This window comes from Crotalus tigris, unplaced genomic scaffold, assembly GCF_016545835.1.
Source record: "Crotalus tigris isolate CLP2741 ecotype Arizona unplaced genomic scaffold, ASM1654583v1 scf7180000017536.10889498, whole genome shotgun sequence".
Classification (NCBI taxonomy): domain Eukaryota; kingdom Metazoa; phylum Chordata; class Lepidosauria; order Squamata; family Viperidae; genus Crotalus; species Crotalus tigris.
In genome coordinates this window covers 1,324,822-1,343,067 of record NW_024096460.1, presented here as the reverse complement: position 1 = coordinate 1,343,067, position 18,246 = coordinate 1,324,822, and positions in this window count along the sequence as shown.

Here is an 18,246-nt window from a genome sequence, read left to right as displayed (position 1 = left end):
TGGGGAAGGAATGGTCAACCCAGTGGCCTCTGATATATGGGATACCTGTAAAGAGTAAGAGGTTGATCTCAATGGAGAAGATCGGAGAGAGACAACAAGCAAATAAGCACTGCAGAAGCCCAGATTGAGGTTTGGGGAGGGGCAGGGAGAGCGACAGAAGTATCCCAGTCAGACTCCTAAATTCACATGAAGTTAGAAGGACAAGCACATTCTGACTTGCAAAATTCTGTTATAATAGCCAATCTTTAAAAAAAAGTAGTTTTAGAAACACCTGGTATCTTTCTTGGTGTAGTCTACACCAAGTGCTTAGGGGGCTGCTCCTCCCATGCATTTAACATCAATATCAAACCACTGGGAAAGGTCTAACAGCTTGAGCTATGTTATTATCAGTATGCTAATGATGTTCAGATATGCATCAGTTCCCTGGACCATAGAAATATTCTCTTGATGTTCTTTCCCAGTGCATGGCGGCTGTGACAGTCTAGAGTGGGCAGAACAGGCTGAAGTCAAATCCAAACATGGCAGACTTGCTGTTCTCCCAATAATCACAGCCTGGTGAGCAAATCTTTCTCCAACCTAAGACAGCTAGATGTTTTACAAAATGGGACTTGGTTCTCTAGAGACAAATTGGAATATATCTGCTTCTAATAATCCCTAAGAGAATCCAGCCTGAGCAGGGAGCTGGCTGATCCTTCGCTGACATCACCTTTATAGAAGAGGAGATATTTACCATCACTGCTTATGTGATCAATTGTACAATATATTTCATTCTAAGGCCTGATTGCCCCTCTAGGCTTCAGAAAATACAAGAGATATGTTTTAAATTATCCAGTCAGAATGGTAAGTATGTTACAATATGTGCTTTTAGCTGTAGAGTACTAAACAGCAAATTCAGTTCTAGCCCATGATTATCCACCTATCATTAAGAATTTACATCAAAAATTTAAGGTGTATCATCACCTATGTGAAATTGGTTTAAATAACTTCTATGTGACTGACAAAAAATCTGCAGCTAATTTCCTGAAGCAAAGGCATAGAAGCAATATACCAATAGAGAAAGGCTTGTTTTATATAACAAAAACTCTTTTATTGACCAAAGGAATTGTTTACCTACAAGAATAAAATTGGTTTTCAACAGGAAAATGAAATTGCTCACATGTACTGTCTATAGGTTAAATATATTAATAGGTAACCCCTCATCAATTAGACATTTCAAAAGATTTTTTTTCTCATACTGTATTTCATAATCTTCAGCCCAAGCATTTAGCCGAAACTATTGGAACAGAGTTATAGAGCAGAGTTCCTTTATATTCATATTATTTTCAGATTTCAATGGCTTTGTAACAGCTGGATAGAGCTGTCCTTGCTTAGACCATTGCCTGAAGCTCACAGTGCTGTCTGCTCTAAGCTGTGCCACTTTCCTTGATGAAGACAAGGATTTTTCAAACTATGTCACCTAAGGGTCTTATGAAACTGAATGGTTCCATGAGAGACTAAGGATAAAACAAAAACAAGAAATTCACTAGAACACAGTAAATTTTCTATTATTTTGTTTTTTGATTAAGGATTCTGAAATTTTAATTAAAAACAATCTAACAAGTGCTAGAGCTTGGAAAATGTTTGAAAATTTCTGAGACTTTTTGCTACAATCTTCAGCCCCATCTCTAGCTTCCAGATTTTTTCCTCAACCCTCTTAATGGAGACAGCCATAATTATTTTTTCGTTAGTATACAATAACTTTATTCCAATATATTTTTATATTGACTGCATGTATGTTAGGAATAGAATATAGTCATAACAAATCAGCAAAATTACCTTTAAAACTGCATCACAAACTTCATATAATGATATATGCAGTTTTGTACAATTTTACATATATACATAATTCAATTATGTTTCTGAATAGTAAAACAAATTATCTGACTCTTATAGTCATAAGAATTTCAGTTTAATTACTTTAAAAATAAAGAATATGATCACTTTAAAGGACTTTTAGTCAATTTCCAATTGTGCAAAGACAGGAGCACTTCCATTTAGCAGAGACTGGTTTGAATTCATTTTCTCAGCTTAGATACCTACCTGTGTGTACTTAGCTATGGTTCTGCTTAATTAAAAAACCATTGTACTCTGCAAGATGTAGGAAGTTTAGCAGATGGGTTCGTAACTAAGGCACAGCCCATAAGACATATGCCTGGGGCAAATGCATTGCTTCAGCCTGCTGTCACCTCAGTTTTTGAGATTTCTAGGACACTTTTCTAAACCTTTAGGGATTATACTCACCAGTATCAGCAGGCAGTGTCTTATGAAATCTGGTGACATAGGCTGAATGTGGCAGACCAGATTGCCTCTATTGTTGCCCCGTGTAGGTGCCTGCCGCATAGTGCCAATAGCTTTAACAAGGAAAAACATTGCAATGTGTCATGTCACCTCCTCCTAAATGATTGCTGCTGGCCTTGTTAAGGTGTTGTGGGCCTCATTTTCAGATCTCTGTGGTTTCCTTTAGAAATTTCTTGAAAATTAACTCCACAGGACACCTTTAGAAGTAACTTCAAAGAGTCTCATTTTAATGAGTATCATGCCATTATATAAATGTTCCTAACAATGGCATTAGAGAAACCAATATTCCCCTTGTTCTGTACGGCATCATCAATGAGCTAACTCCACAGCAACACTAAATATAAAATAAAAACCTGCTTCAACCAGATGTGGGCTTGACCAACTATCAATAGTTTGCAGTCATTGTAGTTAAAACAGCCGCAGTTTTAATTAATTTTATAACTAAGGCAGCACAATTAAGAATCTAATCAATACAATTCATGTGAGAAATTCTGGCTTTCATAGACAGTATATTGTGAGGCAATCAAAATAGTTTCCAGTGGTTTGAGGCAAAGATCTTACATAATTTCCTTTTTCTGAAATACTATTCTATTTCTTAAAAAATATCTGCCAATAAGAATTTTTAAAAAGTCAGAAAAAAGAATGTAACAATAAATATCTAAAGTTAGATAATAATGTTACAATAGACATATAAGTATTTATATGATATAGATAAAAGGCTATAAAGACTCTTAATATAGAATATAATATAGAATATACGTGCTGTTTGGAAGCCAGCTTGCTCATGCTGATAGAGGAAACACGAAGGACGTCCTGCTAGATCATAGGAACAGTTAAGATCAGTATTTTGCTACTGAAGAACAGTCATTTTGCTACCAAATAAATGTTATTAGAATCTCAGAAGCAGAACATTGAAGTTCGGCATTGCTTTCTAAATTCTAGGCAGATGAGAAATTACAAACTTAAAAAAAAAAAAAAAACTATCTTGTCTCCTATATAGAATTTGCACAGTACTATATTTATTCCTTCATTCCTATCCATACACCATAACTTTTCAGTTAATCACAACTTCAGGTTATAGCAGTGCTTTAAAGAGAAAAAGGCTTGCAAAAAAAAAGGGGGGGGGGAACTATTGCTATATTAAACTGCTCCCCAAACTGAGGTCTATGCTTTCCACAACAATAATAAAACAACAAGGCAGACCACGTGTTGCTTTGCTTTTAGGGAAAATATTATAAGTTAAAGTCACACCAGGCTCTACTTAAATTTAAAACTTTAAGATACTGCAGTTTATGTACTATGTACTATAATACAACTATTAAGAAATGTTCAATTTTATGAATACCTGATGAAAAATAGATGAAAAAACTAATCAAACTTGAAAAATAACATACAAACAGAACTGCCTTTTGAAGAGTAAAGTTATAAAAATTGTTCTGGGTTTAATCAAAGCATTGCTTTTACAATATTTACTTGTAATTACTTAAGAGTATTTATTTATATTTTAGTTTGATCAATAAGAAATGTTCCGGGGGCAAGTTATAAACACAAAAGACTAAAATTCAAATAACTAAATACAGCAAGAGTAATCTGTTGATTATCCTGACACACAAATATTCTTAAAAGTGCTATAAGATCTAAAATACCTGAGAAATGACAGAGTTAAATATGATTTGGATTTACATGAATGTATATAAACTCTAAATGTAAATTTTATTTAGTAGAAGATTTTTCTTCATTTTTGGGGTTTCTCAGTCTCTGAAAAGCTGAGAAAAGAGTAAAAATGGCACTTTGTAATGTTCCTTCTGTTTCTCTATCATAGTTTATGATATAGATTTACTTATACTTTAAATGCCAAACCCTCAATAATACCTAAGATCAAAATCTTTATGATTTATTTTTATGCTGGTCTAAGTTTGAAAATAAATTAACTGATGGATTTTCCAGATATTTTCTGTATGTAGAATACAATGTTTGCTCCAAATAGAAAAAAGGAGAATAGTTTGGCCTGTAGGTTAAGTTACCAGGCTGGAAACTGGGAGATGTGAGTTCTAGTCCCACCTGAGGCACAAAGCCAGCTGAGTGACCATAGGACGGTCACTTTCTGTCAATCCTAGGAAGGAGACAATGGCAAAACATATGACAAATCTTGCCAAGAAAACTGTAGAGACAATCTTTGAGAATTAGAATCAGACAAGATTGAGCTGAAGAAAAAACAATTAAACGCACAAGAAAGAAATACGAGGGCAATTCAGAAATATACCTCCATTTGGTTATCAATGACAGACACTCGCAGATACAGAACTTTTATTATACCCATTAGAAAATTACAACATTACATTACTTTTCGACATAATCACCATTCAAATTGAGGCACTTGTCATAACGATTTACAAGGTTTGAAATTCCTTAGTAGTAGTCGCTCGGCACCAAATCTGGGCTATTGGGGGGGGGGGTGATTGAAAACATCCCAATGGAACTATTCAAAAGTTCTTGGGTACATCTAGCGGTGTGCGAGTGAGCATTATTGTATTCCAACACCACACTGGAAGTGGTGCCATAGAAAATCCCACCAAATGTGAAGATGCCAAAGAAGTACAGCTAGTGAAGTTCATGGAGCCTGGTTTGACCATCAATTTAGAAGTCTACTGTGAAACATTAGAGAACATGTTCCCCATCATAAAACATAAAATGCCTAAACAGGTTTTGAAGCTTTGTCTTCTAATAATGATTGGCATGTATGTGAGCAAAAATACATGTTGCTATGTCTCTTTCTACACACAAACCTTATGTAGAAAAAGCTGTCATATCCTCATGCATTTAGTAACATTCCTATATATTAAAAGGAAAAAAAAGTAACAGGTTAGCATGGCCAGACCAATCATGTATGAATGGGAATGCATGAAGATATCTATATCTTTCATGTAAGACATATGTTCACTCTAGGATCCCTACATATAAGGAGATATACAAATATCTGCAGGAGGGGGTCAAATAAGATAGAACGATGAAAACAATGTTTCTCCATAAGGTTCACCCATCCATATGTGCATTGTGGTGTTGCACACATGCCCAAGAATGAGGAAGCTTGTGGCAAAATGACACAATGCTGCCTTCATCATTTTGATAGAAACAGGAGGTTTCTGCAAACACAATAGCAAGCATTTTCCGTCCCTTCAACATTGGTATTTATTGAGTTAATACTTTTCTAACAATATTCCTTGCAATATTTACTACTACCCAAGGTTTATGTTAAATTCCAGAGGCATGTAACTAACCTAGAAGAATTCAGTAGCTTGTTATGTTCTACTCATTGTGCTACACATAATGTAGAATTAATTAAATGCCATGTGTCTTGATGTTTACATATACAGTAAATATCCATATAAAATGTAGTGCTAATATTGCTTTCATGTTTAGGAAGTGTGAATTTGAGACTACAGTTTGGCAGTTTCTAATGTTTTTGGATGATGTTTTTAATACAGTAAGCAGAAGGATGCTTTTCAGAAAGAGAGAAGTAGAGCAAATTCTGCTGTGTTGTCACATGTCTTTGCCCATTGATTAAAATAAACTACCAAACTTACTTTCAATCAGTTAGAAAAGGAACCACCTAGAAAATGCATGGAATGAGTTACAGCTGGTTTAAAAAGCAAAATTATTTCTTATAAAATGATTATATCAGTGAAGCTTTTCCCCCCTCCACAAAATATATTCAATGCATTTGTGCCATTTCAACTGCAACTGGATTATAACACATAAATTTCTGCAATTTTAAATTTAAAGAAACATCTAAAGATGGTTTTAAAACATATTCCTCCAGAAGAGTGGAAATTTGTGCCTACAGCAGTTTAGCTATTATTAGCCTTGGTTCTTCTAGTAACAACATCAAGATCAGGTAGAAAACAGGTAGAGTTCTACACGTAGAAAGCAGTGATCACAGCAAAAAGGATATTGACTTCCACAAAAAAATTAATAGAATTATTACTATATGCAAGAATCCCAAATTCCTCCTGGCTTTTTTCTGTATTAGCTATATACCAGCCAATCAACTCAAGGAAGTTATAGAAAGACAATGATCAGATCAACCGAACATATATCTATCACATTATAAAACAAACACTCTAGAAAAATAAACTCCTTAAAATAGCATTATCCATTATAACTAATGTCAGAACTCCATTTTTTTCAAAAAGCACTAGCTGATATTAATATTTTGAATTTGATATAATTATTAATGATATAAAGAAATGAGAGTTTCAAATTTTTATTCTTCAGAGGTCAAAATTGTTAGCAGTTTTGTGTTAGCAATGTTTTTTCTGATCCAAACAAAACCCAATACTATTATACAAACTTCAGTCCTTCGAAATATACATAAAAACAGGAGTGGAATTTAGAAGTAGAAAGAACAGAAATACTCATATTGAATGCTGCAATTTATACTTTGAGTTTTCTTAATTTCAAAATGTTGGGCACTTAATTGGCTCAATTGCTTTCTATTTTTATTTTTTAAAATATTAATTACTTAAAGAAACTTGGCCATGTTCAAAGTAAAAATGAGGTAAAAATACTGATAAATTAATGTCAACAGTGTTTTAATTCATAATGTTTTCTCATTTCTTTATACTGACTCTTTTTAATGAGCCAATAAAGTATAGTATAGTACATGATTTAATTTTTATCCCATCTTTACTTTTCTGTAATTTAAGGCAACATTCATAGCTAATGTTACCATTTCCTGTTTTTCCCCACAACAACTCTATGAAGTACTTGAGCTAAGAAGGAATGCCTGACCCAAAGTAATCCTGCTTGTTATCAAGCCTCAGGGAATTTTAGAACTCATGATTTACCAATTGCTAATTGAGCCCTCTAATCACTGTACTAAATTGGCATAGAATTAGATTTAGAGACTAAACGGTGGCAAGAGAGACCCTGCAACCAAACTTTTTAAGGAATTTCTATCATGGAAAATGTATTTGAATATTTTCAAACCCAGACTAATAGAGTCCAGACCCTGGTTAATAATACAGGTAGTCCTTTACTTACAACAATAATTGAGCCCAAATTTTCTGTTGCTAAATGAGACATTTATTAAGTGAATTTTGCCTGATTTTACAACCTTTGTTGCCACATTTGTTAAGTGGATCACTGCAGTTGTTAAGTTAGTAACCCGGTTGTTAAGTGAATCTTACTTCCCCGTTGAGTTTGCTTGTCAGAAAGTCACAAAAGGTGACCACACTGCAACCATCATAAATATGAACCAATTACCAAGCATCTGAATTTTGATCACATGATCATGGGGATGCTGCAAAGGTTGTAACTATGAAAAATGGACGTCACTTTTTTCAGTGCCATCGTAACTTTGAACAGTCATTAAATGAACTGTTGTAAGTCGACAACTACCTGTAATTGTTGGTTTAACCTGAGTTTTTATCTTCATGGCCTAATCTCTATAAAACTAGCTTATATGCTTTCCTGAGAATAACGTATGATTGTTAAAAAAGCCATGCTGAGGCAGAGGATAATTCATGTTGAGACAGATTTTTATAGCCTTTACAAATATAATAGCTGGAAATAAGATGTTCAAACCCCAGGCAGTAAGATGTGGAACATCTTTTTATAGCAAAATATCAGAGAGAGTTTACCTTAGCACACTTTAACATCCTTCCTTCAATAGTTCTAGAATTCAGGGATTTTTTTTTTTAAAAAAATCCTATTACAAATGTTTTTTTTTCCTTTGTAGACAGAACTGTAATTGAAATGATGGCCATGTCCTCCTATACTGCTTCTTTTTGAAAGAATCTTTGTATACCTCACTACATCCTATAATTTGCAAAATCCATGGTTGCTCAGATTATTTCTATGTTAGCTATTTGCTTTCAGAACAAGGGGCTAGAATTTCATGAGGAGTAGAAAAAAAATTTGCCTTGTTAACTTGTCAGTCCAGGTATTTAAGGAAAAAAATAAGATGTAGCTTAATAAAGTAATGGTGTGTTTGTTATATTAAATAATAAGAATAATAAAATAATTTTTAGACCATCTAGGCCACTTCTCTATATTTTCAAAAATCTTCCTTAGACACCCAGATGTTCAATCTATTAGCTAACATCCTACATTATTTTACACAATCTCTCAGAATTTTTTTCCTATAACAATGTCTTCTCTCTAGCATATTTAAGCATATACAGTAGATGAAGCATCATATCCATCACCTTTGCACTAAGTAAACTGGTTTCCATGCCAGATTATCTATGACTACAAATCCTCAATACATGTATTTGTAGCAAATAAAAATACTTTATCCCCTGAAGGAGTGGTTACATTTATTGGACCATCTCTTTCTTCCTTAGAGTAATCCCTTTCTCTGTCATATGCATGTCTTTTAACACATTCTGGAGAGTGTATACAAGCATTATTTACAAACCATTTTGCCTTTCTAGATCATCTGCCTAGCCACCCAAAGAATGAAGTTGTTCCTGATAAAAAAGAGATCATTAAATGAATCACACATTTATAACTTCTGCCCCTGAGACTAGTTAGTCATACAAATGCTACTTTATAATATTTACTATATACAGAGGCTGCACCCACCCAAGCTCCGGCAATGCAAAAAAAGTCATGATACATCGCAACACATCACGTGATGCAGCGAGTTTGACAGCCATGCTTTACAAGATCCATTGGATTGTCCTAGATCTCACTACCTTTCTGCCTTCACAGCCTTTTCTTTGTTTAATTAATCAACATTCCCTAGGAAAATTGTTAATATAATGTTTTTTTAAAAAAGGATTATAACTCATCATAATGTTAGTCATATATAGGTATTTAACTTGACTACTTGCCTGTTTATTGTGACATTTTGTGGCTGTGACTAAGGTATTTGATTTCACTTTGGGTTCATCTTCTGTTCAAGGGAGTAAGATTAAAAAGGCAAACTTAAATATTTGCACCATGTTTGTTAAGAGAAGGAGATCAATGTAAAGGGGAAGGATATTTACTATTTAGCCAAGCTGATATCGCTTTCCAATGGATTTCATCTTCATATCCCTCCATTAGTTAGCTATAGAGATACAAAACGATATTCAGGATAGGGACATTATTATTCATGTATGTGATATTCTAACTTGTCTGTACAAATATTTCTTTTTTATGGGAGAGCAATGCCTGAAGGTTCATTCTGACATGTTTAGTGATATGCCAAGCTTTCCTTGAAGCTTAGTACAGAAGGTACCTTCAAATATTAAAACAATATTAATTTTATGTCTTTTATTCTTTTATATTTATGAACGTAGTTTTCCTCATTTGTTCATAGCTCTCATGTCTCTTGTCTGATAAGTAACTTTAAGGAAAATGTCTTTTTCCAATTTTGGCTGTGTGATATCTAGTCATTGATGTGGTTGCTTATGGCTCCTTGATTGTCTCTAGGGGTTGAACAGGAATTAAGACTCTACATATCACGGTTGAAAATCTCACATCAAGGTGTCAGCAGGTTTGGCAGCAAGATAATGAATTCATGATGTATAATTTGGGAAGACCTATCCTTGGAGCAGAACTGCATGATCCAGTGTGCAGAATATATCTATTTTTGAGGTGCATTGTTACTCAGAGTGCATTCACAAAATTAATTAAACTTTAATACTTGTATATTTATTGTGCAGTTAAAACCTGCACAATACAGAATGACTAGTCTTCCATATATGGACTAGCATCTTGAATAGGAAGCTTTGCAACATTCTTCTCATTCAAAATGGGGAAAGAAATGCTGAGACTAGCTTTAGTTTTTCACCAATAACTTAGTTCTCAAGAAATGACTGTAATTGACCTCCGGTTCTGGTTTGCGGCGACTCCGGTCATGCCTGGAGACTTATCTCCACACAGACTGGGTTTTCTTCGCTGGTAGACCCCTTAGTGGGTTGAAAGTTGCCCTGGAGGGGTGACCACCAAGGAGGAGGCTTGCTAGTGACTGCAGGAGGGTGGCTGCTTCTCTCGTGGCTCCAGCTATCTCCTTAGGGCTGACGGAGCAAAGATCATCCTGCAAGATGGCCGATTACTCTGCAGCACCAGCTGAAAGTCACAGCTACATCTAAGCATGATAGACCCACCATGGATGATCCAGGTGAGACCCCTTCTGCTCCTCTCTTCACCCTATTCTGTTTTTTTTTTTTTTTGCCTGTAAAAGCTTTGTTGGAATTATTTCCCTGTCTTGAAAAAGCAGCTTTTGTATGCGTGGGATGAAAGGCGCTGAACAAAAGGATAGAACAAAATTTTTTAAAGACTACACTTTATTCTCATTTACTTCGGGGAACAGAAAAAACTCTTTTCTAAGAGCTGTACTATTATTTTACACTGGAAGATTATTAATTTTTCCTTTAAACGATAGAAAAAAGGAAAAAATGGTGTCTGGAAAATATTTTTAAATTTAAGTTAATATTGCAACTGCTGGTTATTGTTTGGAGATGAGATGGACTTGACCTTCAAACTACTCTTGAAGAGAAAGGATAAGCTGATGCAGCTGTGGGATTTTTGCGGGGTGGATATTGCTTAACTTTTATTAAATACAGGCTCCACTAAAAGAAAAAAGGGACTCTTCAATTACTATTAAAATGGAGAAATCTTATTCACATTTAAACTGTAAACTTATATTGGAAAAAATTTATGAGGCTGCTGAAGAAATATGTGCTACAGTGAAAGAGATTACTACAGAATTAAGAGCCAGAAGCTTTACTCCAAACCTCCAAACTGATTTTCAGATTACATCTGACCATTCTATAAACCAAAACATACTAGAAGAGGAATCAATTGAGATTAAAGAGGAATTTATTTTACCTTACAAGCATTTCATCTATATCTTCGAGTATCAGAAAAATCAAAGACTGAGATTTGAACCTTTAAAGCAATGAGGGTTTAAAGATAAGAGAAATAGACACCCAATGCACATGATGGAATGCTTTTTACTGTTTCAAATGATACTACAAGCAACAAAGAGAGACCTATCGGCTGAAAGGGAAGCTTTGTTATAGAAACCTGCTTGGTACAAAAAGAAGGCCAGAATAAGATTGAAAAGAGAAATTTAAAATTATATGTAATGGATCAAAGGCACTGTAGAGTTATGGACTGATTTAAGGATTAAGATTTAGAGTTAGAAGTAAGAGAAAAATGGGTGATTATTAGAACATAAAATAGATTAAGAAAGTAATTTTTGGAATAATAGGTTTATTTCTATGAAAACTACTATGTAATGGAATGAAGAAAATTGAATAGGCATTTTAGATCTGGATTGACTCAATAATTAATCGAGTATGTTAATTTAGTAAGATGATGTTTTTGTCTGATAATGTGGATGTTATTAGATATGATAATTAACTGGATGAAATTTGAATCTTGTCCAATGGATTGAAAGCATTTAAGGTTTGATATTATCTTGTTATCTTAAAGAGATTGATTGATGGATGGATTAGATATGTATAGGGTAGACTAATATTTTATTTTAATTAGGAGATATATTGTGTAGTGGAAGAAGAAATAAACAAGACTTGTGATAAAATTAAGGATTTAAAAGATCAAGAACTAGAATATATCTGGAAGGGATACCTGAATTGATAATGTGTTTATTTAAAGTTAAATTTAATTATGGTAATTGTAAATTTACAAAGCTCTAAAACAGGTTTAGGATTTATAAAAATTTAAATTAGAAATGGATTATCTTAAATATATTATGCTATTTGAGGGAAATAGAGAGGGAATATTTGATGTATTGATTTGAGATATTCCTATATGATTTTATTGCTGGATGTTGGATTACCCCAGTGTCTTGAGCACTTTGTTCTAAGAACTAAAAAAACCAATAAAATGTGTTTAAAAAAAAGAAATGACTGTAATTAAGGATACTTTCACAAGGGGATTTTGCCCAGTTTCAAAAATAGATCAGCACTTGTGTGACCTCATTGTGCTGAGCAATTGAGCCAATGATATTTAGTTCAGCTGCACTGTCTGTAAAATAGCAGAAAATCCAGTCTTTCCGTTTACCATATTGAAGCTCTTCAAAATTTGTCATTGGTCCATTTTCCAAATGGCAGAGCTTTGTCTTGCTCTACCTTCTTGCTGACTGGTTCAGTGTATTTTCCCCCATTCCAAAATCACAAGTCTTTTAAATGCAACAGAGTACAAAAGTCTTGATTGGATTGGATGTCTCTTTCCATAACAACCTTTCTTATTTATTTAGAAAAATCATCAGCCAAATGGACAAACCATGAGCAAGACATAAGAAAGGAATACTGATGTTCTCCTGTTAGACAACTGGGAGCCAACTAGCTTAAAACTATTTTAAACAGATTGGGGAGTGGAAACAGTGGAAAAAAATACAAAAGGAGGACTGCATCAAAATAATTCAAATGGGTCTCCAGTCTCTTTCTATTGTACATATCTGTAATGCTGATTTCAATGGAGAGACTCAAGTCTTCTCCAATAAAGTGTCATTTGGGCCAAAAATGAGAATAAGCTTTTTTTGATAAGTATGGAAGTATATGATTCATCTTTTCCACTAATATGTTTCAGGTTTAATTTCAGGCTCACTTTTCAAGGAAGTACAATATAATGCAAGCTTTCTATGCAGGAGATCTATTATGCAGCAAATGATTAAAATTCTACAATCCCATCATTTCATTAGCAGCTCAGCATGTGATATGATGAAAGCTCTGCCATCTGACAAGCCAGCTTCATGATCCCTTTTAGAAAAAGTTTGAAAAACATGATGGGTACTTAATCACTTCTGTTTTACCAAACCTTCCTCGTGGTTTCCGGACACAAAACTAAAAAGCACCACATGTTGGTAGACTATGTTCATGTCTTGGTTCAAAATCCTTTCATTAATTGACTCTAAAGTAAATATCATATTGTTTTTGAGTGCATTATATACTGTCAAATTTGTAATCTGCAATAATATTTCCAACTTATATCTAAAACAAAATATTGATAAGGTCCATATAATCTCATTTTAACAAGGAAAAGGAAAACATTTTAAAAAGACATCAATAAAACTGTGTTATCATTATTATTGGGTATTCAGGTAAACTGAAATTGTTGGGATTTTTTTAAAATCATGGCTTCTATTAATTTATTGAGTTTGTTTGTTTTTGTTAGCTTGTAGTTATAATTCTTATTATATGATCAGAACTTTCATGCCCCACAACATTTCTGGATCTACAGGAGTAATATTATATGGTCTGACTTATTTGTATTCAGATTCTGAGTTAAGCAACTTGATTTTGGCCTCAGCAATTTGCATATTTATGGGTGGAATATTAGTGAATTAACAAGAAAGGTGAGCTCACAATCCCCAAAACACAGATTCCCCCTCCTTTGAACATACTGTTTCCACTCTGATTCAGATAACTGTTCATCTCTCTCTCTCAAGTGCTGTATTCCCAACATCTCTACTTACCAGACCATTGCAATGGGATTTCCTTTTTTCCTTTGTTTGCAGTTTAGGACAAGGGATACTTTGTGAATGGCACAAAGTGGCAGTTAAGCTAGGGTCTCTAAATTTCAAGTATGCTCATAAAATGATTGAAGACCAGTGGTGGGATTCAGCCAGTTTGCACTAGTTTGGCAGAACCAGTAGCTAAATTTTGCTAAGTTTGGAGAACCGGCTTAATGCACAGTGCTTCTGGAAATCCAGTCTAGGCCTCAGAGGTCTGGAGGTCTCCTAGGCCTAGAAGCAGTGGTGGGATTCAGCCAGTTCACACAAGTTTGGTAGAACCGGTAGCTATTTTTTTTGTTGCCCAGGTCCAGAATGGTCTTCCAGAAGTGGCATCCACACAGACAACCGGTTGTTCACATATTTTAATCCCATCACTCTTGAAGACCCATGTTCCATTTTATTTTAAAACAAAAATGGCATAAGAATTAAGGGCTAAGCTAAAAGGGTTGCCATTTGTGCAATTAAGACTATGAATGGCTTCTTAAAAATAAACAGCAGATACTGAGAAAGTTGCCCCTCTTGTTCCTTATTCATTTATAGCAATAAGTGCTATCACTTCCTACCTATGCAAGTAATAAAAATAGGATCCATTCTGGACATTAGCAGGGAATCAACTCTGGCTGCTGCTAATTCTGGCCATGATTCAGGTTATCCTTCTCTGCCTTCTATTAACACTGCAAAGTCAATGGATATATTTTTTTCTAATAAGCATAATAGGTATATTCCATGAATCCAAATTAGAATCTCAATCAGACGTGAAAAATTAAAGCATCTGTCCCCTTACCAGAATTGTATTCATTTCCTTATTTATTTTTTTAAAAGTCATTTCTGTGAGGCTACCAAATCTGGGCTACAACAATCCAGATAACCCAGATAATAGAGCAAAGACATACAGAAAATTCTAATTCAACCAACTGGTAGTCATCTGGATAGTTTTAAAACCATTCTGGTAGCCCTGATTTATTAAAAAATAATTCTGTACATAGATTCTTGCCTAATTTGGCCTTAGGTACTAATAAATAAATCCAACCATGCAAATTTAGATATGACGTAAAGTACAGTAATTCAGTTGAAGCACCTATTAATTTGTGGTGGGAAACTACACTCTTATTATTATCTGGCAGTAATGTTGCTTTCCACTGGATTAAAGTACTTTTCATGTTCCTTACAATAAATATTGAATTTCAGCCTTAGGTTGCAGTTGAACACCAACGTTTGCTCTGAGTGGCACATGGGAGGAAGTCTTTACTCTTTTGGCACAGTTCAGCATTTTGCAAATGTAGGTGCTCTTTCTCAGTTCCACTGGGATTTATTTGATTGATTCAGAAGATTCAGAACCTGTTAATAAAAATCTCCCTTTGTTTAAATAAAACAAAAAAGAGTTATTGAAAGCAAAAGTGACAAAGGTTATCTTTCAGCCACAATGTTGCTTCAGATACTAAGATAGGGTGATTTGATGTATAGCTAATGAGCCAACATGTTTTGTTATTCTCTCAGTTAACTTTCTGCAACTATTTTAAGGTGATTTATTAAATATTATTTTAAAATATTTAAATTTAGTAGCTAGAGCAATTGGGTTATGCAGTGAGCCAGAACACACAGTTATAGCTGATTGGTTGGCAATTGCTGGGTTCTGTGTGAGGCAATCTGTGCTGTGATTGATTGTTATGGGTGTGAAGGGGACTTTCCTTTCCCCCCACCTTTTTTCTTCTGCTCTGTGATTTACCTCTTGGTGTTCCTATTTGTCTGACTAGTTTGCTGTATATATAGTTGAAATATATAGTTATGTATATAAAGCTACAAGTCTGTGTCAGTGTCTTTGACTTCATTTGGACACCTGCTGCGCAATTCCCTGACATACTATTATCAGTGTCTGTTAAGAAATCCACTGATTAAAGATAGTGGTGGCCTTTTTTTAAGCTCACTGAAAAGCATTAGGTTTCTTTACTGAATAGGAGAGAGGTGCTGTGCTTGCCAAATTCAATTTCCAAAGGTCATCTTTCAAATAAATATAATGATGGACAACCCTACTTACTATAGAACTTATGGGGGATATCTTCAGCCAGTTAATTTCACTTCATTCCACCACCTATTCTAGTTTTTGTAACAGTTGATCATATGATCAGGACTTTCAGTGATGTTTAGTCATTGCTTTGATGTGCTGTAGGAAGCAACAGAATATCAGAATATCAGCAAATAGCCTGAGCCTGCAAAGATGAAGTGAGGAAAGCTAGGGCTCAGAATGAACTAAGGCTTGCGACCAAAGTCAAAAATAACAAAAAAAAGCTTCTTTCAACATGTAAAAAACAAGAAAAAAGTGAAGGAAATGATTGGCCCATTAGTGGGGGAAAGTGGCAAGAAGGTGACAAGCAACAGGGAGAAAGCAGAACTATTTAACTCGTTTTTTGTATCTGTCTTTACACAAAGGGAAAAAATAGACCAACCTACCAAAAATAGTACCATAAAAAACAGAATAGAAACGCAAGTTAAGATAGGCAAGAAAATGGTAAGTGAGCACCTGTCTAGCCTAGACGAGTTCAAATCATCAGTACCAGATGGATTACACCTCAGGATTCTCAAAGAACTGGCAGCTGTGATCTCAGAACCACTGAACTATATTTTTCAAAGATCCTGGAGCACTGGGGAACTACCAGAGGACTGGAAAAGAGCTGATGTAGTTCCCATCTTCAAAAAAGGGGAAAAAATGGACCCAGGAAATTACAGATCTATCAGCCTGACCTCAATACCTGGGAAGATTCTGGAAAAGATAATCAAACAACGAATCAACGAACACCTAGAAGCAAACAAAGTCATTACTAAAAGCCAACATGGGGTTGTCAAAAACAGATTATGTCAGACAAATCTTATTGCATTCTTTGACCAAGTGACAAAATTAGTAGATCAGAGGAATACTGTGGATATAATTTACTTGGACTTCAGTAAGGCATTTGATAAAGTAGATCACAACCTACTACTTGATAAGATAAAAAAAATGTGGGTTAGACAGCATCACCACCAGATGGATCCGTAGCTGACTGACCGGCCATACTCAGCATGTGGTCCTCAATGGAACCGCATCTACATGGAGGGAAGTGTGTAGTGGGGTGCCCCAGGGCTCTGTTCTGGGCCCAGCGCTCTTCAACATCTTTATCAACGATTTGGACAAGGGGATAGATGGGGAACTCATCAAATTTGCAGACGACACCAAGCTGACAGGAATAGCCAACACTCCAGAAGACAGGCTTAGGATACAGGAGGATCTGGACAGATTTGAACACTGGGCGCTATCTAACAAAATGAAATTCAATGGTGAAAAAAGTAGGCAAGAAAAACCAAATGTACAGGTATAGTATAGGGGGTACCTTGGTCAATAGTAGTAACTGTGAGAGGGACCTCGGAGTCCTAGTGGACAATCACTTAAATATGAGCCAGCAGTGTGCTGCAGCTGCAAAAAGGCCAACACAGTGCTGGGCTGCATTAACAGAGGGATAGAATCAAGATCACATGAAGTATTAATACCACTTTACAATGCCCTGGTAAGGCACACTTGGAATAATGCATCCAGTTTTGGTCACCACGATGTAAAAAAGGTGTTGAGACTCTAGAAAGAGTACGGAGAAGAGCAACAAAGATGATTTGGGGACTGGAAGCTAAAGCATATAAGGAAAGGCTGCTGGAATTGGGTATATCTAGTTTAATGAAGAGAAGGATGAGGGGAGACATGATAGCAGTGTTCCAATATCTCAGCCACAAAGAAGAGGGAGTCAAGCTATTTTCCAAGGCACCTGAAGGCAGGAGAAGAAGCAACGGATGGAAACTAATCAAGGAGAGAAGCAACCTAGAACTAAGGAGAAACTTCCTGACAATTAGAACAATTAACCAGTGGAACAACCTGCCTCCAGAAGTGGTGAATGCTCCAACACTTAAAGTTTTTAAGAAGAGACTGGATAGCCATTTGTCTGGTATAGGGTTTCCTGCCTGAGCAGGATGTTGGACTAGATGACCTCCAAGGTCCCTTCCAACTTATTATTATTATTATTATTACTTTGGATATAGCATTAGCAGGAGCATGATAATATTTACTAACATGCCTGATGTGAATGTATATTTGCCCTCTCTGTTGCATGCCTTGCTTGTGTCTATCATTGTCAATGTCTGGCATCTCTGTTCTCATCTGAAGTTTGTTTTACTGAGCCCTAAGACCAGACCTTATGGCTTGTGACACTGTGACAATGGAATTTCCTTCCTTGTAATCTGTCCCTCATTTGGATGGCTTTCCTGTGAACTTTACTGGCCTATTTTGAAATGCTATGCTTCTACATGGTGAGTTTATTTTATCTTGTTTCAAATGTATACTGTCTGGTTTATTATTACATATTATATGGCAATACTTTAATCTTTAATGTTTGTTTAACCTTGGAAGTTAAATAAAT